General features: G+C 37.9%; 1 long non-coding RNA gene across 2 annotated transcripts in view; it reads left to right on the forward strand.

Moving 5' to 3' along the window:
• The window catches only part of LOC102486024 (uncharacterized), a 49,118-nt gene extending 31,312 nt beyond the window's left edge, over window positions 1-17,806 (forward strand). Inside the window, exon 4 of one of the 2 annotated variants that reach the window (XR_337075.1) lies at window positions 17,680-17,806. This is a non-coding gene — a long non-coding RNA (uncharacterized LOC102486024). Of the gene's footprint in view, window positions 1-5,572; window positions 5,805-17,679 lie in introns of those variants that run through there. The other variant, XR_337074.1, reaches the window with a different exon arrangement.
• The last annotated feature ends 8,845 nt before the right edge of the window (window positions 17,807-26,651 follow it).

Below are 26,651 nucleotides of genomic sequence, written 5' to 3' on the forward strand. Positions count from 1 at the left end.
CTCTCATATGCACATATGTGCTCTCTATCGTGCATAAAATAAACTTTAAAAAAAGAAACTGAGTTGTTGAAAATAATGGCAGACATAGTTCTTATAAATCTGAGTTTGTGTCTTGATATTCACGCACACGAATGAGACAATGCAGATTAGATATCTACTCTAAACTCAGAACATTGCAATCACTATTTCAACTACTACTACTAAAAAACTAAAATTATTTTTCACAGCTTACCAGTATTCATCACTCTTTTTGGAAAATTTGAATCTATCATCAATGTAATATAAAAGATACACTATCAAATTATATCTGTTCCTATCCCAGTGTTGTGTCTCATTTTGTGTACAAATAGACTTAACCCTTAGGTGCTTTGTAAGTAAATCTTTTTGTTGGAATAACCAAATAACATGAGTGCTTTCTTCTTTGTTATTAAACAATGGTTTTAATTCTATATCATTTAAAAACTGGCTGGATGAGTGTTATTTTTTGGCATATACTCTGTTCTAAAGTTGGTAAAGAATAAAATAAAGTGCAAATATGGCAGGCAAGAATCTTTACTTCAAAATTATAAATTAAGATGCTAGAAGTCTTAGCCACTGAATTGCTAGAAATTAAAAACAAAAATCCTCTTAATAGGCTACATACAGAAATGAGTGAAAAAAACATTCTTATTTTTGTGAGCAGGCTTCAGAAATGTGACAAAGATTAAACTACACACTTTGAAAATAAACATGCAGTGTTATTGACACAAGCAAGATTCTCCATAAACAGTCATCAACACTGATGTTGTTACGAGGTTAAAAGTAATCATCCGTAAGCTAGCTTCTCAACCATTCATGTACTCTTTAATCTTTCATGCTACAAGAAGTAGAGTCCTAGTTCATAAAATATTTTAAAGAGTTAATATTATTGTTCTTCCTATTGATCTTTTTCAACTGTGAATATCATAGTAAATATCATATAGTTTGTTACTGATTCAAATAAAATTCAGGATCTTACTGTGGATTCACTGTACCTAGAAAATGGTGTCAAAGCACTGATGCACGAGAAATGTATTTCAGAGAGTGCTGGAGAGGAGAGAATTTATAAGGCTTATCTTTATTCTAGTATATAAATATGTTTGGCCTCTTGACTGGCAGGAGTGGCATAGTGACCAAGCACACAGACTCTATACCCACTCTGGGTTCAAATTCTCAGCTGTGCCACATACTAGCTATACGAGCCCCAGCAAATTACTAAATACTCTGTGCCTCAAGGTCCACATCAGACAAAATAGACACTAAAATTACCTTTCTTATAGGGTTGCCTGAAAATTAGGTAGATAATTATATAGTAAATATTTGAAACAGACACTAGCACATAACAAATGCTATGCAAGCAATAATTATTATTTTTGGTCATGTAAAAAATAGATGATGTGGTCTAGACTCTCCTTTTTAAAAATCATATTATAAATAATCATCCTTGTAAATATAAAGTGTATATATTTAATTGAGTAAATATTTATATATATTTGAGTCCTTACTATGTACCAGGCCCTGTCATAAACAGTGCACATATTTTAAGACATCTAATATATATAGAAACAACACTTATAATATTGGGATGTCGGGAAAGTCATGATGCATTTTTGCATAGAAAAACATAGAATAAAAGTCATGACTTGACTGATAATTAATAAAACATATTCCTATTAGAACTTGGAAGGAAATTAAAGACATTTTTCCATTCAAAATTCTTATTTTAAAGAATTACTTACTCTAGCACTTACCAAGATAATCAGCTCTGGGTAAATATACAAAGTTCTCAGTTATTATCACTGGGATAAAAACGAACTCTTACAGAACACTGAGATGGTATTAAATGACTAGTGTAGCGTACAACTTGACATACTTAGTGTTCAAGACAAAAATTTAGCCTAGTATACTTGATTGCTAAGAAGGCTATTTTAAATATGGTTAATGAAAAGCCAGACTGAATTCAGGCTAATTTAGGTACAAATCAAGCTTATTTAAACATACATATGTCAAATCCAAAAGGATTGTCTGCTACCCCTTTTTTCCTACAAGAATATCTCAATCTGTGCTCATATCAGCATAATTAGCAACTTATGTCACTTTGGTTGAGATAAATATTAATTAAAGAACATGTTTATGTCAATAAACACTTGTCTCTCAAAGCTGCACTTTGAAATGTACTATCACCTGGCTCTATAAAAGGCAAGCTCGGTGGTAGCTCCTAAGACCTGCTGGGGTAAATATTTGCCTACCCTAGTGGATGCTTCTTTTGCATACAAACCCCTTTGTAAATATAGCTCACAATTGTCAATATGAAGCACAGGGAAATGAGTTTCTGTGCAGAAAACAGAACTGTTTGCTTATTCCCACAGATCCGGCAATTCTGTGCCTTCTACTTGTTGGCAGGCAGTGACAGCTGGCCACTGCAGAATGGACAAAAACATTTCCCCCTGGCATGTTCTCTTCACTGGCCTATGTTGAACAGAGGCCAAGTTCATTTATAGCTATTTCAAGGACAGAATTTAAGATTATTTCAAGGGCTCTAACAACATTTGTTTTTCCAAGGTGGCATGGCATGATACCCAATCTTGGTCAGCTCAAAGATTTAACATCTACAACATCTCTCCAAGTGGGGCAAGTTTTCATAATTATAAAACACACTCTTGTCATCCAGGAGCCTTACCAAAACAATTCAAAAACAATGTACACTTTCTCCATTTCCTTCAGTATAAACTTCCTCCAAATGCTCTCAGGTTTCTTGAGTGCAGAAGGAGGTTAAATAAATGTTGAAAACAAACCATTAGACTTGCTGGGCTGGATATTTGAATAGCCTCCAAATTCCAGCATGGCCACTTCTTTCTGAGGTACCCATTTTAATCGTAGGATATTAAAGCAGTTGGTAAACATTAACTCACAGATCCTTTTAGAAATCTTTCTAGAGGGTAGATGACTGACCTCACAAGTAGGAAGGTGCCTACAGGGCTTCCCTCTGAAAATTATGACAGGTACCTGTCCATGTCTTGTTCAGATGGGAGAGATGCATGTCCATGTTTCACAGTCCAGTGTTAAGGTCAAGGCCCACCTAGTTGTCAACGTTCCATATCCATTTATTAAATGAAAGAAACTCTGCATGTGGTTAAAATGATCTTTTACAGGCAAAGTGATGGCACAGTGATAATGCATCTGGATGCATATGGAGAAGGTCCTCTTCAGTCATGACCTCCCTGAACATGCTGGGAACACGTATACCCATAATCCATGCCAACTTAGACTGGGGATGAAACATGTCATTAGCAACCTATGTCTGTTTCTATTTGTCTCTCTCCCATGGAAGAAGTAAATAAACTATTTTTTATATAACTATCTCTCCCCTCGTTATTAGGGTGATGTCACCTAAAATCTAAGGAACAAAAAGTTTCAAATTAAAAAAAGGGTCCAGGAAAATAGATCTTCTCTATTTAGACTCTTTTTTTCCCTGAAAACAAAGTATCTGTATTTGTAGAATAAGAATTCTGCTCTTTCAGCACTTGAATCCGTTTTAACTCGTTTCTTCATTATCTCTCCTAAATGTTCTCTTGTTGCAACATTCTCCACACTTAGAAATAACAAACACTAGATGTAGACCTGAGTGCTCAAAATATATCCTTTAAAACTAGTGGGAATCATTTTCAAAATCCATCAACTTCTTAAGTTATCATGAAATAAATATGTAGACCAAGATGCGATCTGGCCCCCTCAATCCATTTGCCAACCCCTTTTTATACGCTTCTTGGATTTTATAGTCTTGAAAGAATATGGTTCATTGAAAAAGTTAAGAGTTAAAAGCTTTAGTCTAATAATGTTCCGTCTTCCAGTATTCAGAGAACTCGTAAGCTATATAATGTACCTCTAGATATAATATTTATTTTTCTGTAAATAATTTGTTTTATAACATCTCCTTCCTGAAACTATATTTTTTTAAAGTCTAAAAACTACATGAATATTTATCTTTTTAAAAAAAATAGGCAGAAAATAGGTAGAAATGATTCTACAATAGAAACGCTTCCCATCCAGCAAAGTCTTCTTTGAAATGGAAAAATCTTAGGTGAGTTGGTGATAACATTCATTCCAGCTCCTGATGAAAGTTACGAAGGTTAGGCTTCCCACACCTCCAGCTCTGCTCCTTCATCCACACAAGTTCTACAGTCAAGAGCCTTAGCTTCTAAGACCTTGCTAAAAAGGAAGAACTTGAGAAAGGTTCAGGAGTAGAAGGCACTGGGCCCAAAACCTGGGCTTGCTCCATGTTCTGGTCCCCGAGTAAATTTCTGAGCAGTTGTATGAAGAAGAGAAATCACTGCCTGTGAATCTACTATTTATCCCAATTCTCTGAAGTTGAAGCTATCATTTCAAAGTGTTATATAATTGGTTTCTTCTTTACTATTCACATATTTGCCTTGCTTGAAGGATCTGATGCTTTTCCATACTTAAGAATACTTAACACAGTTTTGAGATTTTGGTTTTGTTGCCAATTTCAAAACATACCTATGGGATGTCACCAAAGACTAGCAATAGTAAATTTACATCATCAATCTAATACTATTTGAAAGAATGATTTTTAATAATTACTTTCCTACTCTACTTTTCTTTTTTATTTTGCTAGAGGGTGCATGTACTTGCTGAAAAGAAAGTGGGAAAGCATCCCTGCCTCCCCATGGGGAATGGCCACACCACAATACCTTCTCCTCCATCTCTCCCTCCTTTTCAGGATTTTGGGCATGCACACACAGGCACCTGTAATGTTTGTCAAGCTGCTGGGTCTGAGTCTCAGGCTATGCAGCTGGCCACATAGGACACAGCCCTCCAAACCACCATACTACAGGTCAGCTCCCATTATCTTTCAACTACAATTTAATACTGTTAAAATTTCCACAAAACTTAACTTTGGTAGGACTTCACTTAGTATTAGAGTAAATCCTCAAATAATCAATATACTCTATTTTTTATTAAATATGAATCATGGGTGAGATACCCCTGCCCAATAAAATAATAATATCATCTCAGAGATAAACTAGCAAAGCCCACATAGTCTGTGTGATTGATCAATTGTCATAATGAACTAAGGACTTGCCTATAAACCTGATCCTCTTCATTCAGGCTAAACATTTACTATTTGGTCCTTTATAGAAAACATTATTCAACTCTTGATATAAAGCAGTATTCCAAGAAACTGAAGTATAAAAGTCTTTCTTTTCCCTAAAACCACTCACATTCTTTTCTATCCCTTTCTCCTACCCCTTGTCAGAATGCTCTGGGAATATCTCAGAGAGCCAGGCTAAAATACCGTTACATTTTAGTAAGCAGAAGCTTTATTAGTTGTATACCGTAACATATTTGGGGAAGGGCTTTTTACTGAGTGTTGTTGCCAATAGGGTAGATGACCCTTCTCCCCTACCAAATTCTAACACCAACAGCTGCAGTGGTAAGTGGAAGCCTCTCTGTGCCCTCTAGAGCAGACATGTACATCTCCCAAGAAAAGGTGCTTGTAGATACCCATTCGAGGTTGCTTTTGCTTTTTCAGATGCATTGAAGTCAGAGGCTGGTCCTCAAAATTGGAGGCTGATATTTTGGCACACAGATTGGCTGGGAGTTGAGAATTCACCATAACTATACTGACAGACATCACTGTATTAACCTGTAGTGAAACGTCTGGATCTGCAGAACACTGTACTATTTCCTGGAAGATGAACTACCTGGAAAACCATGTTTTCATGATGCTTGTAAAACTAGAACAAGAACAAAGGAAATTAGGAACCAGCAGTTAGTGTAATGGCTAAATCGCTGGACTCCCACGTAGTTGACCACAGTTCGCGTCCTAGACCCGGTGGCTTAAAACTCACGCCGAGCGCATGTGCGTGCGTGCCCAAGACCCCTAGAGGAGAATGGAGGAGAAGAGATTGCGGTGTAAACATCCCCCCAGCGGGTGATTTCTCGCTTTCTGTCTCTATGTCTCTCTCTGTCTGCTGTCTGTCTGGTGAGCACACACGCCCTATAGCGAAAATCTCTCCAAAAAAAAAAAAAAAAAGAACAAAGGAAATCAGTTATAGAGGAAGAAAGTTAAATAGGATCAGGACACATCTATTGGAAGGAGAGACCTCTTGCCAGTCAGACAAGGCACTACTCAATAAATAGAGTGCTTGAATGAGTATGGTTTCTCTTTTTCTACCTATGGGTCAGTGATTGTTAATGCTGAATGAACAGCAGAATGTCTTACTAGACTTTGAAAAGCATAAATTATTGCTACCACAATCACTCTCCATTCCAAGATCAAATTAATCAAAATGGGGGGTGACTCAGAGGCCAGCTCTGTGATCTGGTGGTTAAGGGAGCTGATCCCCATGGTTGAGTGTGTATTTCAAGGCCTGAATCCAGAGGTTTGATAAACACACTGAGTGTATGAAATTTAAAAAGGAGAGAGAGATGGAAGAAAAGGGATTACAGTTTAACTATTCCCTAAAGGAGGTGATTGCTCCTCTCTCTCTCCCTCTCTCTCTCTCTCAAGTGCATATGCCCTCTAGTATCAAAAGAAAAAAAAAAAGTGACCCAGAAATCTTATTTAGGGGATTCTGACACAGATAGCTTCAGCATTTGATAATTCAAGTTCGGTGAAATCAGACAACTATGAATCACAATTCTGAATCTGTCACTTAGAAAAAATAACTTTGGGGAGCTATGCAACCATTCAGAACCTATGCATTCTAATCTGTAAAATGGATGTGATCACTTTTATCAGGGACATTGGAAGAATTCAATGAGATAGTATTATAAACCCAATGCTGGCTTAAGTGCTCAGTAAACTAGGTAGCTGTTGGTTATCTTTTCCTAAATAAAGTGTAATAAAATTCATTCCCTAAATAAAGTGTAATAAAATTAAGTCATTGCATATATTGTTACATTCCTGGGTTAGCTCTAGAACCCTGAGTAATTTTCTAATCATTCTGATTGGAATCTTAGGTATAATGGCACATGGTAACAGACAAGTTCTTTGTTGATTCCTGAAGAAGGTTGACCACCTAGAATGAATTTACTAGTTTAACATCTCAAGAGCAATCTCCTCTACTCGAAAATTCTTGAGTATGGATGTCTCACCAATGCCCTCCAAAATGTCCCCTCTTCAAAAACATGCCTTTTTGTCTGTATTATTATCACAGGAGACTCAAAGCATGTATCAGTCAATTTGGACTATTTTAACCTAAAACAAAGCTCATTGGTTATGCTTTGAGAAAATATTAATAAAATGAACCATGTGGCTGAAAGATACGTGGATGGGGAATGCTAAAAGCTTGAATTTAAATAATAGGTGAAGTTTGTATAACATTATTTTGTCCTCCTCTTTAGACACACTCACAGAACAGAACAGAAGCTAATAGGAGAAAACAGGATGAATGGTATAGTCTAGAGAAGGAAACAGACAGGGCAAGCCCTGCTCATTGCCAAATAACTCCCATTAAAAGCCTAGAGTGTAAAGACCATTCACATCGGAGCCTCATTTACCAGAGGAGGGTCACCCTGATTCTGAAGAGACTCTAGTTTCCTGCATGACAAGATGGTATAACCCATGTTCCCTCAGTTTTCAGGAACCTGCAGGGTAGAAGTGAACACTATGATACTGACCAAAATAAAACCTGCCTCTGTGTGCTCTCACTCTCTCACTGGTTCTGCATAACCGTATACCTCAGAGCGTTACCTGGAAATCTCTGGGCATGCATAAGAGTCGTCCCATATGACCAGGGAATGAGACTGCCAGTGGCCCATGGTCTGGGCAATCTTATGGAGCTTTCTTTGCTGTAGGCCCATTTGGTGATCTCTCCTTTGGGTCGACAACCAGTCACTGTGTATTCCCACCAGAAACTAACTACTGGCTATTTGTGCCTCATGCTGTGTCTGTTTCTATTATTATGAAGCCATTTTATTGACAAACCAGACAGAGAATGCAGAAGTTCTTAAGTGGCCGGACAGAGAAACAAAGAGGATCTCTCTTTTACCTTTGATATCAAACTTTGTAACATGTACAAAACATTGCTTTAAATGTCCCAAGTGTGTTTGAGAGGATTCTCTAGGTATTTATTCATAACACCATTCTTCCATAAATGTCCCAAGTGTCTTAGAGAGGATTTCGTAAAAACAGTCCTCTAGGTATTTATTCATAACACCATTCTTCCTTTCCTCACTTCCTGAGGACCCAGACTTAATATCATAGGGAGTTCCAGAGACAAATACTGCTCTCTCCTCACTATTTATACACACACACACAGACACACACAGACACACAGACACACACACCACTGGCCTTCGTTATCTGCCCCAGCTTATTTTCCTGACTCTGTTTCATCCTAAGATCACCTCTCCACTGGAGGACACTTTGTCCCTAGGTAAACAGCTTCTGCTGGCTGGTCTTTCAAGTTCAATTGACCAAAAATCTGAATTCCAGCAACCAACACCTTCAACTCACAACTGAGGCCCACTGCATGACAAAGATGAAAGTCGGGGAAATTTGAAAAGAGAAAGTGAGAAAGCTGATGAGGAACAGTATTTTATTTTTCCACTTACAAAATAGTCAGCAAGGCAATTTACCCACTCTGGACTTTCTGTTCTTGTTTTTGCTGCTACTTTTAATTCATGTTATTTCAGGTTAACATTGCTAATGGCAGTGCGCGGCCTTGCCAGGTGTGCCTGAAAGGAGTGCATATAACTTGCTATCTTGTGACCCTCTGGTTTACTGGTTTTGGGAACGTAAAAAGAGAATTCAAGGAATGAAAGATTGAAAATAAGTCCTTCTTGCATTGCTGGAAGAGGAGCCACTGACAAAGACAGGTAGAGAGATGATAGCTGCTTTACATTAAAAAAATAAATTAAACAAACAAAACCAAAATGGGCCAACCTCACAGTTATAAGGGAGCCAGATCCTACCTGCAGACTGCATTATGAATCCTGGACCCAGTAGCTTGAAAAAGACAACAGGCATGTGTGTGTGCATGCCTAAAATCCCAACAGGATGGAGAAATGGAGAAGGAGGGGTTGTGTTAAGACCATGTGCCATTGAGGGGTGCTATATTTTCCTCTCTCTCACAATTAAAATAAACAAATGAAAAGCCCTGTTATACTTCCAGAGATTGAGAAAACAAAACTTCATGCATAAACTGTATTTCACCTAGCATCTCATATGATCACATGCATATTTCTAACCACTTACTGATCTTCAAAGAGTAATTACTTTTTTATGTCATTTGAATACATGTTTTTTCAGTCTTTTGTAAACTTTTTTTTTTTGCAAATATGCTCATAAGCTTGTTCCAGGCAGTTATTAGAAACATTGTTTTAAATTTTAAACATTGTTTTATGTTTAACTATGACAGATTGAATCAGAGGAAATATAAAGGGTTGCATGACTCAGTGTTTACAATAAAGAATTTTTAAATTTCATTGTAAAGGAACATACTATAGGAATTGTCATAAAGCACTAGAGAACAAATATTTCAACATTTACTAGCCAAATATTGTAATTGCTGAACAATTAATAATTGTTCAATTGACAATTATTTAACAGTAAATGCTATTTCAACAATTACTTCAAATAATTGCCATTTTTGACACTTTCAAAGGAAGTTTAATTTAATGTAACTTGAGTTAGACGGTCTTTTTATTTCACAGCAGCATGTGTCTGTAGACGTGAATAACAAATCTAAATTCAGGGAGCTGAGCCAAAGTCGCATTTGCAATTTGTAAAATTTAAACCATCTCTGTGAAGATGTTTTTAAGTCAATGTGCAGACCATGTTTACGCTGTTTTATTTCTGTCTAGCTTTAGATTTGTGGGTTAATGATTATTTTTACAATGCAGTAGCTCTGTATACAATACATATACCTTATTTTGCAGTTCAGGGAAAACATCATTAAAAGTAGTGTTTTTTTTTTTGTTATTACTTATTTGTTTTTTAAAGTATATGATATCCTGAAGTGAATTTCAGAAGTGGAAAGTGTTTAGTAAGGACTGTGAACACTAAGCCTTGTACTTCTGTTTCACATTCTGAAGATAACAAGAGGCACAGTTATAAATGTGTGAACAGGAGGCCAGCTGGTGGCATGTGGTTAAGGCGTCTGAATCCCACATAGCTGACAGCATGGTTTGAATCTTGGACCCAGTGGCTTAAAAATTACACTGGGTTCATGCCCTAAATCCCAAAAGGAGAAATGGAGAAAGAATTGTATGTGATCATTCCCCATGGGGAGTGCTTTCTTACCTTCTCTCTCTGTCTCTCTCAGGTGAGTGCATGCAACCTGTAGCAATGCTTTTTTCTTTTTTAAAGCATATGAACAGAGCTCTGTTCACAAATGTCTAGCACTTTCAGCTCTTAGGTCAGCCTGCTGGAGGAACAGATGCTGAAGGTCCTAGACAAAGTCAGCGTAGCATCAGAGACATTGTAACACCTACCTTTCCATTACATGTACCATATGCTAGGAATATTATCATTAGGTACCTGTATCAAAATACGGTAATTATAGTAGAGATCAAGGTTTATTACTCTCATATACATCCTACCATTTGTGCCATACATGAAAAGAAGTATTATCTTTATTTTTTGGATGAGGGCATTTAAAAAGCCCAGAGAACTCTGTGTTGGAAGTCAATGCTACCCATAGCAGAGAACAGGACAAAGAAGTCACAAATTCTTATTCGACCAGGTAGCACTTGTCACCTGGGAATTATCTAGTGTTTGAGGAAGAGGAAAAAGACCCTTTTGGTAAGAGGGACTCTCTTCTTTGTTTTCCTCCCTAAGACATAGAGTATAGGAATGTAATCACAAAGAGTAAACATTAGAAAGAAATTCTCTTTCATATCATAGTACCTGAAATATAAAAAATCAGATTAGTCCACTTTTCTAAAACTGTAAAGAATCATAAGTTTAGTGCTTTTAGAACAAACATACTTTGGGACCAGCAGTTAGTTTAATGGCTATGTCGCTGGACTTCCACGTAGTCGACCATGGTTCGCGTCCCAGACCCGGCGGCTTAAAACTCACGCTGGGCGCATGTGCGTGCGTGCCCAAGATCCCGAGAGGAGAATGGAGGAGAAGGGGTTGCAGCGTGGCCATCCTCCCTGGGGGGTGATTTCTCGCTTTCTGTCTCTCTGTCTCTGTCTGCCTGGCAAGTGCTCGCACCCTATAGCAAAAACCTCTCCAAAAAAAAAAAAAAATACATACTTTAAAATATGCAATTACCTTATAGTGAATGAACTTATCAAAATTCAGTTTCCATATACACATCAAACTCTCCCCCCTCCCCATAACTCTTGGGTAGAACTAAGGAAGACTTATGAGCCTGCTCCTCCATCTACCCATCCAAAGACATCTTCGTATTAGCTAAATAGGTACAATCTTCCAGGAAAGTGGTATGCCATGGAAAGGGCAGTTTTCTCCAAATCCCATGGAACAGCTGTCAGAGCAGCAGCTCTGAGGAGACCCCGGGGCTAAGAAATGTAGTGTAGTGATTGATAGGCTCACTGTGACCCCAGAGGCTTGTCCCCACCTTAATGAGTCTCAGGAATTCTAGAGGTCAAATCTTTATACCTCAGGTTGACCCATCACCAGGTGTTTAAGAAGTAGAGGATAAAACAAAATTCATCTAGACCATGTGGCTTCAATCTTTTTTCTTTTTTTTTTGGGGGGGGGGGAGTTTTTCCTATAGGGTATGTGCACTCGCCAGACAGACAGAGAGAGACAGAAAGCGAGAAATCACCCCCTGGGGGATGACTACGCTGCAATGCCTTCTCCTACATTCTCTTCTTGGGATCCTGGGCACACACGCACATGCGCCTGGCGTGAGTTTAAGCCACTGGGTCCAGGACCCAAACCGCGGTCGCTAACATGGGAGTCCAGCGGCATAGCCATTATGCTAACTGCTGGTCCCCATGTGGCTTCAATCTTCGTCCCAGTAAGAAGTCCCACTTAAGGTAGGTGACTAATATGAGTGACTAAAGCAAAGGTGAGTAATGCAAGTTAAATCCCTTTGTATAAAGCGGCAGCAATACAAAGTTTATTATTTTATTGACCTAACTCTTTTGAAAATAAAACAGAAAACAAACCTATGCTTTCCTAAGTACAAAACACATGAGGTCATGGTTCCGCTCCTTGTTATGGTTAGATATGTGAAAAGGAGAGACGAGGATAAAAATGAGTAAGAAAGAGCAATAGCAGGGTCCTGATGAGTGAGAGGGGCATGTCTGTTCTGAGTGCTCAGTGAGGCTACAGCCTGCCTTTCATTTAGGCTCCAAAATTTTCATTTGGTCTTTGATTTGGTAGTTCGTGCAACTCTTAAATCTGAAGAGATCATTATGTGTTTTATAATGAGAAGAGTCTATCATATTGCCAATTATTCTCTGAGATATGAGCTTACAGAAGAGCCACGTACTGCTCAGGGGCCATGGGACACACAGTGTAGGTTCCAAGGGCTCTTGACTCACAGCTCCACAGGACCCCAGAAGCGCTCACACTTGGGCTTCATGCTGTATTGTCTTTTTTTCCCTATTAATAGTTCATGAACAAGGAGTCCTGCAGTTTCAGTTTTTGCACTAGGCCCCACAGAATATATAGCCTCAATAGCTTCCATTTCAAAAATGTGTGTGTGTGTGTGTGTGTGTATGGGCTTCAAAGAAATAGTGTTAGGATATTTTAGAATATTTTCCATAAAGAAATACTCTTATATTTAAAAACTACAACCTTTATGTACCTGGTTCTTCTTCTAGGTATTTCAAATCATTTTAAAAATATTTCTTTTCATCCACTTTTAATGGGTAAAGAGAAAATACATTTAAAAAATTGAAAGTAGTTAAATTAATTAAAATATTTTGTGAATCAATAAAATGTGGGAGGGGGGAAGGAGAAATGGAAAACAAGTATAGACACCAGAGATAGTGTGGGAGGAGGTTGGGAAATGGCAGAGGGTGAGAAATAGGAGGGGAAAAAAATATATATATGAAACCAGAAATGGAAAATTATCGATGATAACATGTATGATTAAGCCACTATGCAGTGTACTCTGGATGGGAAATCACATTCCATATGCTGTGACAATTCTTGCTGAATGAACATACAATTAACTAATTAATTAAAAATAAAAATAAACCCATGCAAATTAATACTTGATTATTTTTCACCATCCATTATTTTGAAGACAATAACAACGGCATGGAACAGCGATGCATTAAGCATTTTCAGCTCAGTGGCAACTTGGAGGACGAATGTGTGCTGAGAGATCCTTGGCTAAAGTAAATAGAGTCTCAGAAAGTAATTCCAGGACCTTCCTGTATTTCTGACCTATATTCAATTTTTAGTTTAACATTTTCACCCATGCTGACTTTCTCACTCCAAAATCCCATATTTATTCCTTGGTCTTTCGTGATTTCAAACATGAGTGAAATGCCAGCCACTGATGATGAGAACTAGTCATCTGGAACCTTCCTCGTTCTCCTACTCAGTTGGCAATACCTGGTAGTCTGAGCTCAAGCAGCTGTGTACTCAGAGTGTTGCCATCGTCTCAGAGATTAATTTCATTATTCCAAGCATTTTTCAGCTATGATTCAAGTGTTATGAGTTGAACTGTGTCCCATGCTTTGAAGAAAAACATGTTGGAATCCTAACCCTTAGTACCTCAGAATACAGCCTTATATGGAAGCAGGGTCTTTCTAGAGGTAGTGAAATTATAACAAGGCCGTGAAGGCAGAACATAATCTAATATGACTGGTGTATTTATGTAAAGGGGAAATCTTGATACATAGAGCAACCATGATGAGGAGGTATAAGGAGTAGAAAACCATACATAGACAGCCATATATAAACCAGAAGGTGAGGCTCCAACCAGATCCTTCCCTGAGAGCCTTCAGGAGGAACCAACCCTGCCAACACCTTGATTTAGTACTGTTAGCCTCCAAAACTGTGAGATAATAAATTTCTGTATTTAAACCATCCAGTTTATGGTACTTTGCTGCAGCAGCCCTAGAAACTAATACAAACATCAAATATCTCAAAAACCTTAGGGCTTTTTTTTTTTTTTTTTTGAGAGATTTTCACTGTAGGGCACGTGCGCTCGCCAGACAGAGAGAGACATAGAGACAGAAAGCGAGAAATCACCCCCCAGGGGGGATGGTCATGCCTCAATCCCTTCTCCTCCATTCTCCTCTCGGGATCTTGGGCACGCACGCACACACGCCCGGCGTGAGTTTTAAGCCACCGGGTCCAGGACACGAACCGCGGTCGACTACGTGGGAGTCCAGCGACATAGCCATTACGCTAACTGCTGGTTCCCAGGGCTTACTTTTGTGGTGTCCTAAGGTGGTGGTTGTTCATTACAGCTCCTTAACACACTGGTATGTGATAGCAGTTTATGACTTTTCTCCTAAATCATTGTTTTGATTATTAATAGTTGAAGTAATAAAACATTTTGAAAGCCTTTCTTGTATTATGTATGGGAACTGGTTAAGATTCTCCTTATAATACAGTACATAACTCTCACCCATTTACGCTCTCATATATTTTCTTGAGTGTCATAGAAATAGATAGAAATACAGTTACCATGCTTGGAATTGCAAGTCCTAGATATACTTAGTGGAGTATTTAGCACATGTGACTGTCATTTTTTTTTCCTCTCTCCATTTCCCCTTTTACCAAAGAGAGGCATAAACTAACTTATTTGCGAAAACATAAATTTAGTCTCAATTTGGTCTGTTATTTACACAAAGCCCCATAAGAACACTAATTGATTTAGCTAGCCTTGCTGGAAGCTTTTATAAGAAACTTCAGATTAGACTCTTTTTCTTCTTTTTTTTTTCTTTTTTTTCCAGCATAATCAGGTAAGCTTTATACCAGGAATGCAAAGGTGGTTCAACAGACACAAAACCATAAATGTAACACACCATATTAACAGAAAGAAAGATAACAAACATATAATCATATCAATCAATGCAGGAAAATAATTTGATAATATACAATATCTCTTTGTGATTAAGACTCTCAGCAAAATTGGCATTGAAAGAATACTTCTCAACACAAACCCATATATGAAAAACCTATAGGTAACATCATACCGAATGTAGAAAAGCTGAAAACTTTTCCACTAAAAACTGGAAAAAGATAAGGCTACTTGCTTTCTCTATTCCTTTTCTTTATTTTTTTTCAAAATTATTATTATTTATACATTCAATCATTATACATTATTTAGATTGTAAAGAGACCTTACCCAGCATGATACACACTTCAGCCTAGCTCAGTTGAGAATACTACACACATCATCATCAACAGATAATAAACCATATCTGTGTCCCTCAAATGTCTTACCTCTCTATTTTTTTCTCTAAAACTTCCTTTCCTACACTCTCTGCCTCTTCCACTCTTCTTCCACTTTGTCCCGAGTGTCCGTAACAATTTTCAATGCTTTTATGTCCTCAAGTCTTTCAGTCTCTACCATAGAGTGAGGACACTTAAACAAGCCTCTCAAGGCTTGTTTGAGCCAAGTCAGGAACTCCCATTTGATTGTGCCTTTAAGTACCTGTACTTGAAAGTTTTTTGGGTTTGTCAGGAAGTGACATTCTTTACTTACTGCCAGGTAGAAAAGTTCTATGATTTCTGAATTATCAATGTCTTCTATCACATTTTGACTCCTCACAGACCCTACTGATAAACTCAATTGAAGCTTGCCTTTCCTGAAGGTTTCAACTTCCCCACTAACTTTTCCATTTCATTAATTCTGTCCTTTCCTAATATTATGGTAAAAAATTTTAACACTGAAATAATTGCCAATAAGGTGTGAAAACTGACATGTATTCCAGTGATGTCTGCATTAAACAAAAAAAAAGAGTCTGTATCCCCAATACGACCTATAATTAATGGGTTATGGGACCAGCGAATCGAGTAAAGATTATATTTCTGTACTCCCACGCTGTTGACAGCAGTTTGAGTCCTCGACCCAGAAGCTTAAAATTCACAGCAGGCACATATGTGTGCGTGCCCCAAATCCTGAGTGGAGAATAGAGGAGAAGAGATTACAGCTTGGTCATGCCCTCTGGGGGGGGTTTCTCACTCTCTGTCTCTCTGTCCCTCTCTATCTCTTTGGGGGGCACATGTGCCCATAGTAAAAAATCTCTCAAAAAAAAAAAAAAGTTAATGGGTTGTATAGCCAAATCTTGTCAAATACTATGTTTCTCATTTATTTTCCTCTCTTTTCCATGATAATAATAACATTTTAAAAACAAACAAACAAGGGAACCAGCAGTTAGCGTAATGGGTATATCGCTGGACTCCCATATAGTTGACCGCGGTTCGTGTCCCGGACCTGGTGGCTTAAAACTCACGCCGGGTGCGTGTGCGTGCGTGCCCAGGATCCCGAGAGGAGAATGGAGGAGAAGGGATTGCGGCGTGACCATCCCCTCTGGGGGGTGATTTCTCACTTTCTGTCTCTATGTCTCTGTCTGTCTGGTGGGTGCACGCGCCCTATAGCAAAAAACCTCTCCAAAAAACAAACAAACAAAACAATGGGAGCTGACCCCAAAGTCTAATGGTTAAAGGAACCAGGTTCCATGTGGCCAACTGCCCTTTACGTTCCAGCCCTAACAGCTTGAAACACACTCTGGGCCTCTGTGTGTGCCCTAATCCCAACAGGATAGAAAAATAGAGAAGAAGGGATGCACTGTGACCATAATCCATTGTGCAGAGTATTTTATCTGTATGTCTCTCTCTGGCAAGTACATGCTCCCTCTGACAATTGGAAAAAAAAAAAAAAGATTTACAAAAGTGATCACTACTTTTCCAATGGGGTTCTTAATTAAGACTGCTTAATCCTTCCTAGTTTTAATCTTTACCCCACAACTGAGCATACTATCTGCATAGGAAATACTTGATTGAGAGCTTAAATATTGTTGCGGTAACTTGAGGTGAGAAAGAATGCAATTAAGTTAAGCTCTATGTCATTATTTTTTGATGCTCTATGAACACAAGAGTTTTACCAATAGTTTTGTCAGTTGGTGTGTTCAGAAATCCAGAGTATGCTGACAAAAATCTATAGTTTATAGGGTTGGCATTTCTCTGGTCTAAAATGTCTTGATCTGATCTTCTACATTTAAAAATTGCAGTTGTTTTTTAAACTCCAAACAAAATCATGCATTATTTTGAGTATTCCTGTCCTATTCTAGGTTTTTGGTGGGAAGAATCACATCTCATCTCTAATAGCTTTCTTATTGTAAGATCCAAAGTCATTATAAAGTGGGTATGTTTTTCTCATTCACTAGATAAATAAATAAATACCTTTCCATCTTAGCTACCCAACTGCTGAAATTTCACTTTTCCTGAACTTAGATCCTCAAGACAGCTTTTGGTCTATTCTACCTTGAGTTCTAAAGAGGGTTAACAATAATACATGTAAAATTCTTAGCTCACTATCTAAAGCATATTAGACGTGAAACTACTGATGGTTATTATTGATTCTTTCTGTTCTTTTGCATGGCATAACCTCCACCAAAGCCACTCTTACAACAATAGTAGACATATAGTGAAAGTTTACAACATGATACAACACTGTGCTAAGCATATTTAAGGAGGTTAGTTTCTGAAATAGGTATTATCGTAGTATTTTTGTTTTACAGATAAGGAAACTGAAGCTTTGAGAAGTTAAATAATTTATCATGTTCACACAGTGGTAAGGCTGGGATAAAAGCCAAGCAGTTTTCCTCAATAGCATAAACGCCACAGCAAGAATAAAACGACAACAACAACGAGAACCAAAAACAAACAAAAAAAACAAGAATCTTTGTATTAGCATGTACTCATTATGATGGGGAAGACTCACTGAATGCATCAATTAAGGGACTATTAGAAACAAATTTCTTCAAAACACATGATATTCTATATGTGCCTTTTCTTATTTGTTATTAGTAGTACTTGCCATAAAGGTATGTCAGATCTTCATTGCATCTCCTTTCCTGCTATCTGTATTATGATTAAAAGGTGTCTCAATTTCAAGACTTAGAATGCAGCTTTTAGAGAGATAGGAAATTCAACAAATGAGAGGATAATCTGGGTCAGTAGCAAAAGATCAACTTTCAGTGCTCTCACAAATACCAGTTATTCCTATTAAGACTCAAATGCAGCCCACTGTTGCCCACCGTTAGTTTCTTAGCACTCTGCTAAATTCCTTTCAATTCCCCACTTGAAGTCATCTGTTTCACTTAGTTCTTCAACTTGATTTCCTTCTGCTCATTCAGGTGCTGAATAGCTGTCTGGAAAGCTATCAGAAACTGTCTCCTTCCTGCCAGGGAAAACTTTAATAGAAACAGGCTCACATTGCTTGATGGCATGCATGCTTGACATCCATAAATTATATGGAAATAATTCAGAAAAACTGTTTGGGAGATGGTAGAGTGGTGGCACAACATCCCTGCAGAGATTACAAAGTGATACCCCAAAGAAGTAGTTTACTCTTGTTATTACAACTACAGGATACTATTTTATCTGGCTTTTACAAAGTGTACCAGGTGACAGGAGGAAACCTAAATAAGATGTCGATAACAACTGCTGCATGTATTAAACTTCAACACTATTTTTCTGGCATTTATTTACTAAATTATAAATGTTAACAAGAAGCAGGAACTGAAAGTATCTGTTCGCCTATCTTCTTTATTTTTATTTAAGCCTTGGTCTCCCTTAAAATAATTCCACAACTTTTCTTGTTTATCTATGCCAGTATTTATTACAGAGCTTATTAGCACTTTTCATTAAGAAATATCGGTCACTGTTCCAAATATAAATACTTTACATAGTAAACATTGTTTTCCTTCTGGCCACTACCTCAACCTACAAAGGACTAGAGTCTCATTATGTTTGGTCCTCCTGCTACTGAGGACTCATCAAAAGATAACAGCATCTAGTAATTGTTCTTGAATAGAATTTAGTTAGTGTGGTTTACAAGGCTTGGCACCAACTGGAAAATTACTTTGGGAAAAAGAATGAAGTTGGAGAAATGTTCAGTTTCTTCCTTGTTGATAAAATAAATCCTGTTCTTTGTTCTTATTAGTTTTGTAATTGGAACGGTTATAGTTGTTTTATGCTCTTTTAGGTTCTCTCTAATTTTAAAGATATTGATGTCCATTACTGGCAAATGGTACTGCTTCTATCATGCTAATGAGTATCATCTGCTTGGTGAAGCCTCTTCAAATTACTCATTAACACCCATTTCAGGAAAGGTACGTTTAACAAGGCATTTACTTATTTATTTATTTGTTTATTTATTTTAAGGCAGATCACCAAGTTTCATGTCTTACTGAACTGAATGCATTGTTTCTGTAACAGATGTAAAGTTAATTAAGCTGTGCTTGGCATGGCCCTAGTCTCTTCATCTGTAAAGAGAAAAGGTTGGCCTAAAAGCTGTCTAACTATATAACATCAAAAAATGATCAAAGTAAAGACACAAATTCCTCTGAACTTGAAATGGAAATGAGTATGTTTCCACTATCTATTAACCTACCTAAACCCAAGTAAATCATTTCAGAAGCTCTTTTCAACACTCCATCAAAGTGACAGGGTTGGTGAGGTAGCAAAGAAGAAATACATTTACAACTTTATTCTATTGACTAGATAAATAGCCTTCATCACTCAAAGTGATGAAACTGATTGACTAACGGTTGAACAAACACAAGAGATGGGTGTGAATGTCAGACGAGGTGTATGTGGAGGAGTGGGGCCTAATGAAGGACATTTGGAGAAGGGATACAGAGGTAGAGCATTGATGGATGGGGAGGTGTGGTGTTATCTGTTAAAGATATTTTGATCAACGGGTCTGGGGAGAAATGTGTACATATCGAAATGGTCTCATTGTAAGCCAAACAATATGATTGAAAGTATATACAAAAAACAAATAATAAATAATGTGAAAAAAAATGCCAGGAACAGAAGTAAAGTGTTCATAAATCTGTCCATTAGTAGGAATTGAATCTCACAGGAGGAATAGGAAGCAAAAACAAAATATTGGTGAGATAATACTGCAATATTATTTAGTCACTATTCTTTTCGGTGTTAAATCATTCTAAGATAAGTTTGACTAGTTTGCTGCATGTCTATTTACTGTGAATGTAAATTTTGCATGACTACACTACACAGTTATCATACATGGGCCAAAACATGCATTAGGAACTTTACATCTATGATCTTTAACTCCAACAACATTGAGATATGGTTTTTACTATAACTATTTTAAGAATGAGAAAACAGAATAGAGGTTAAGAAATAATTCCGTAACTATCCAAAACTAGTAAGTTGTAAGGTTAGAATTCAAATCTTCTTTTAACCCAAAGTCCATATTCTAAATCCTTGACCATGAGTAAAGAAGTCTTTTTGAAGCTCTACATGTGATACCATAATCTTGGATAAGTAAGAAAACAAAGTAGGTTTTAAACTGCATTTTGTAAATTGTCTGACATACTATGGGTATGATTTTCTCCACTTGACACAAAAGAAGCAGGCGTTAGATTAATTGAGTTCAGGGGTCAGAGTATGAGTATGTTTTGGTATAAAACATGTAATAAATCATAACTAACTAATGACAGACACCTTTACATGTTCAGAGAAACCTTCTCTCTTTCAGTAGTCAGTCTCAGAGTGTGGAGTTACACCACTGAAGATTTGACTGTATTTTACTAGAACATGTCAAAAAAAAAAAAAAATCCCCATTTCTGATATAACAGACTTGGATTGAAAAAACTAATGAGAGGTTTTAAGTGTGTGTTGTACAACCTTTTGTGCCATGAATCCCTTTATAGTCTTAGAAAGCTAAGAAACTATTCTCCCAATGATGTTTTCAAATGCATAAAACAATATACATAGGATTAGCAAGGAGATAAATTAGATTGAATTTTAGTTATCAAGAAATGTTTAAATGTGGTACAGTGATATATGAACTTCTTTATGAGTGCATTTAATAACAAGATATATGGCAAGTGGAATAGCTACTGACATTTGAAGTAGAAGTGAATGCAAAAAAATGTTGGAAGATCTGCAACAACTGCAATGTGGCATGAAAAAATACATGAGTCCTGTTGGTGATAAAACTTCAGATGTTTCTAACAACTTTGTCATGTGGTACTTACATTCATATTTTAATGTAATGCAAATTATTTTAGAGTTTAATAAAAATAAATGTGCACTGTTTTTCTGCCCAAGTTCACCCAGGGTTTCAAGAATGTTAGGTTAGAACCCCTGTCCTAATGAATGAGAGCTGGGAAAGGCACCCTAGAAGATGTACTGGGGCTTTTGTGGTGCATATTTTGCTTGTGTGAGTGATGCTTTGAAATACAACTCACTCCCGTGATTTCATCTGTGAAAACAAGCCAAGAAATAAGCAAATAAAAAAATGGAGGCTTGGGCCCACAGATGGCATGGAGGTTAAGGCAGTTGGGTTCCACATGGCTAACTGTGTGGTTTGAGTACCAGATTCAGAGACTTGAAATTCATGCTGGGCACATGTGTGTATGAGCCCAAAATCCCAAGCGGAGAATGGAGGAGAAGGGATTGTGGTGCAGCCATTCCCCTTGAGGGATGATTTCTCACTTGCATGCTCTCTCTCTCTCTCTCTCTCTCTCTCTCTCTGTCTGTCTCTCCCATGTAAGTACATGCACCCTATAACAATTTTTTTTTTTTTAAGAAAAAGAAGCCTCAGCATTCAAGTTATACTCACAGAAAGGGCAATAATGTAACATCTCTGTTAAACTAAAACAGGATGATATGAAATGAAAAACTTCATATGAGAAAGCATTCTTGGAAATTTAAATATTACAGCAGAATATAATAAAAATTTGGACTAATTATCAATAAGATTCTTTGTTGTATTAGTTTTCTGTTGCTGCTATAACATATTACCAAAATTTGGTGGCTTAAAGCAAGCAAAATGTATTATTTTTCAGTTCTGAAAGTAAGTGGTCCAACATGGGTCTCTGTACTAAATCAAGTTGTTGTCAGCCTGCTTTCAGGAGGCTCTGATTCAGGAATAAGCTTCTAGAGGTTACTTACATTCTTTGGCTCATGCTCTCCTTCCTCCATATTCAAGGTCAGTTAGAAGTCTTCTCATATTGCCCTCTCTCTGGTTTTTCCTCTCCTACATCCTTCTTCCACATATAAGGACTCTTTGATTCTATTGGGCACACCCAGATAATCCAGTATAATTTCCCTATATTAAGGTCAGTGTATTAGCAAATTTAATTCCATTTGTTGCCTTCAACTTTAAATTATAAGACTTGCAATACCAGAGGGTGTTGCCTCTAGAAATATAAAGAATCAGACAATTACGAAAGATCACTAGGAAACTAGTCTGGATGACACTTTAATGGATGCCTTTCCAATGGAGTGCTTTGGAATTCATTAATAACACAATTGAATAATACAATGAAATTAGGTCCCTTAGATAAAATACTATAGGTCATGCAACTGACTTTGGAAGTTTTTACTACTGGAGCTACTTTGCCCAAGGCATTATCTACTCTTCTAACCTCTGCCACCTGAATTCAACATATCCTTCCAGGCTCAATGTTGGTCCTTCTTTACTATAAAGTGTTTTATTATTATTATTATTATTATTATTATTATTATTATTATTTTGACCTCAAGGGTTTTTCCATTTTTCAAACTACTATCAAATGTATGCTACATCATTTATAATTTTGCCTCTAAGTAACCATTCTATTTTTTGGTTATGACTATTTCATCACCAGACTCATCATCATCGCTGTCTTTCACTGGGCCCTCACTATGGTTCAGACTCTGTGCTAAATACTTTTTCAGTACTATCTCATTTAATTCTCATAACTACCTCTCTAGGATTGTCATTATCTTCAGTTTGCATAGGATTAAATGTAGGCTTAACAGATGAAATAGGGGACTCATAAAGGTTCAGATGACCAGAAAGTGGGTGAACACAAATTTGAATCAAATCCATCTGACATAAGTTTGATGGTTCTGACACTTTTGTTATACTGCTGGAGAGCATGCTTGTTTGGGTTTTAGGTTATACATACCTCCACAGTAGGAACTCTCTTATAACTTCTCTGAAACTCACACTGCATATAGGTGGGGCCTATACAAACATTGTACAGGCAAATTTCACACAATCATGAACCTGAAGCAGAAGGGTGCCATGAGCAAAGTAAATTGTCCTGGCTTTGTTTTATTGCATGAGTGAAGCAACTGTATAGCAAGTGAAGCAATTGTATAGCAAGTTGAGGAATCTATTTCAAAGCTTATATTTTGTGCCTCCAAGAGATGCCCAGTAGGTTAGGAACATTGGGGAAATTCCCTTTTCTGATTTTGGAAAGGTGACCACGGTGACCTCAGCTAGCAAGTCATCTAGCTGAGCCAAAGTAGCCAAGAGAACACCAGTGCCTCTAACCACAGCATTTACATAGTTTCGACATTCAACCAGTTGTCACTAAAATAGTTCCACTCACAGGAGTGGTCATGGTTATATCCAAATCTCCATGGACCTGCTCCCTGCTCTCAGCCAGCCCTTTGGGGAAATTGAAGCGCTGGTTCACAGAGCCCCACCCCAGTATGAAATTCCAGAGCACTTACACTTGTGTTTAATGATAATAATTAAGGATTAAAAAGAGCTCTTCAATGTAGACAGATGCATTTTATTAGCCATCCAGCGACATATCATTTCTTAGGTCAGAACATCTCCTATCTGTACCTTGCCCACATGGACGCAGATATACCCAAATATATTTTTCAGACCTGCACACTGCTCATGTAGTTTCTGGATAAAAGATAAAAGCCCTCTTAGAATCTGCATGAGCTGTAGAAGAAGAGTTCTTCTCACTGGTGGGGCAATCCTATAGACTCTGCTGCTTTAGGTCAATTTATCAAACTTAGGCTTGGAGAAGCAGATGACATGATGTGATATGAGAGAAAGAGGAACAGGATTGTTGCTCAAAAGTTGGCTCTTGGGCCAAGGTAAGATTTGTAGTTAAACCCCAGACAATTAGAGGAGACATTTAAACTATTTTCTGGCTCGGTGTGTATATCCTACTTTGTTTCTGGATATAGTACCTGGCATGGAGCAGTGTTTGTGGATTGGATAAAGGTGTCTTTCAGCTCACTTGGCACTGGGTTTTTCTCATTTAGAATGGGCATATGATGGGGGCCAGGATTAAGCAGAATTATAAAGTTAACAAAGCCTTTAGAGTTGTTCTTACCAAATCCTAGTCTTTGTGCAGCCCATTTTGTTCTTTTACTCTTCCTATCAAGCTTTCTGCATTTTGATGCAGTTTTTTTTTAAGAGTTGTTTTTTTCTTTGTGTGTGTGTGTGCTTAACAGAGAGACACAGTGAGAGGGTAAGTGAGAAATCACCCCCCCCCAGGAAATAGCCATGTCACAATCCCTTCTCCTTCATGGATATTGGGCATGCATGCTTGGCGTTATTTTCACGCCACTGGGTCCAGGACTCAAACTGCTTTTGGCCATATGGGACTCCAGCAATGTAACCACTATGCCATCTGCTGTCTCTTGATGCAGTTCTTAAAGGTGGCAGAATCTGCCACTTTGGGCTCCAGAGTACTTTCTCTGGGAACCCTCTTACAGAGGGTTTACAGTGGCACTTACAGAGTCTTCCCTTCACCTGTCCCCTCTTCATCCTGTTTGGCTAGATGGCCAGTGTAAGATCAGACATTCCCAACTACAGCCCCTGCTTACCAACACATGTGAGTGAAAGGTGATCTGAAATTGTTACCCTCGGTTTATGGACAGGCAGGGCCTGGGGCATAGATGCCATCACTTCCATATCCCCACCTATACAGGGTCTAGGCACAAGCAGCTTCCTCTATTGGTCTCAGCAAGTCATACAACTACTTTAATTTTCTGTGGATGCCCTCAGTGAAAAGATTCAGAAGACACTGGTAATTGCTGTCAGTATAATCAATGGATACAAATGGCTATCCACAGGGGATTTTAATCACGGGTGTGCATTGAATTCCTGACTAACCTTTTTTTTTTATTTTTATTTTTTTTAGAGATTTTCACTGTAGGGCACGTGCGCTCGCCAGACAGACAGACAGAGACATAGAGACAGAAAGCGAGAAATCACCCCCCAGGGGGGATGGTCACGCCGCAATCCCTTCTCCTCCATTCTCCTCTCGGGATCTTGGGCACGCACGCACACGCGCCCGGCGTGAGTTTCAAGCCACCGGGTCCGGGACGCGAACCGCGGTCGACTACGTGGGAGTCCAGCGACATAGCCATTACGCTAACTGCTGGTTCCCAAATTCCTGACTAACCTTTTAAAAAAATGTGAAGTCTGTTCTCTAGCACCTGAATGTCTGATTCAGTGTGGGCCTGAGAAGATGATTTGAACAAACTTCATGCAATTTTTATGAACATTGTATTTGTTAAGATACATTAGGCATTTGTAGCAAATGACCCACATATACGGAAGGTATTTCTTATTCATGGCACATGTGTTTCCAACACAGATCGGCATTTATGTACCAGGTAGAAAGGATCACTTAAAGAGTACAGATTGATAGGGGCTCCATCATTTGTTAACATTCTCAGCAAATGTCTTCAGACTTGGCAAAGATAAGAGGAGAGATTAGAGATTTGCATGTAGACTTTCAATTGGCCAGAACTATTCATGTAGTCCTATTCTGAGGCCATAATTGAGATAAGGAAGAGAAAATGGAGCTTGGTAAGCAAGGCTTCTAGAAACTACATTGGCAAAGTATTACCTACCCAGCAAGAAGAACTCTTTCTGAGAGGGACTTCTGAAGACAATACTATAACTTAAAATGTGAATTTTTTGAGAGTAATTTCCTTTAGACGGGAAGATCTTGGGGATTTGCTCAAGGGGAGCAAAAGAGGACCAAAAGTGGTGAAAGAAAGCATACCTGTCTGAACCATTCCATCTATATCACAAGACTTCATCCAGTGTTGAGCATTGAATATACCCATCTGCAAAATGATATAAGCTTTAAGACAGTAGTGTTTTACTTGTATTAGGTTTTTAAAGGAATTATTTTGTATGTATTAATAAAATATATTTCACTTGTTAAGCACATAAAATTTATTAAAATAAAAATAATTAAAATCCTATTCAAGGGAACCAGCAGTTAGCGTAATGGCTATGTCGCTGGATTCCCACGTAGTCGACTGCGGTTCGCATCCCGGACCCGGTGGCTTGAAACTCACGCCGGGCGCGTGTGCGTGCGTGCCCAAGATCCCGAGAGGAGAATGGAGGAGAAGGGACTGTGGCGTGACCATCCCCCCTGGGGGGTGATTTCTCGCTTTCTGTCTCTATGTCTCTCTCTGTCTGTCTGGCGAGCACACGCGCCCTCCAGTGAAAATCTCTCCAAAAAAAAAAAAAATCCAAAACACGGTGCAGGGTCCAGCAGGTGGCATGGTGGTTAAGGTACTGGACTTCCACATGGCCAACTGTGGTTCGAGTCCCATGCAAGGTGGCTTGCTTTCTCACTTTTTTTCTCTCTGTCTCTCTCTCTGGTGAACACATGTGCCCTATTCTAAATTTTTAAAATAATAAATTAATTAAATTAAATTAATAATTCAAAAAAAAAAAAAAAAAACC

The sequence above is a fragment of the Tupaia chinensis genome, unplaced genomic scaffold (genome assembly GCF_000334495.1).
Source record: "Tupaia chinensis unplaced genomic scaffold, TupChi_1.0 Scaffold144180_1, whole genome shotgun sequence".
NCBI classification, from domain to species: Eukaryota; Metazoa; Chordata; class Mammalia; order Scandentia; family Tupaiidae; genus Tupaia; species Tupaia belangeri.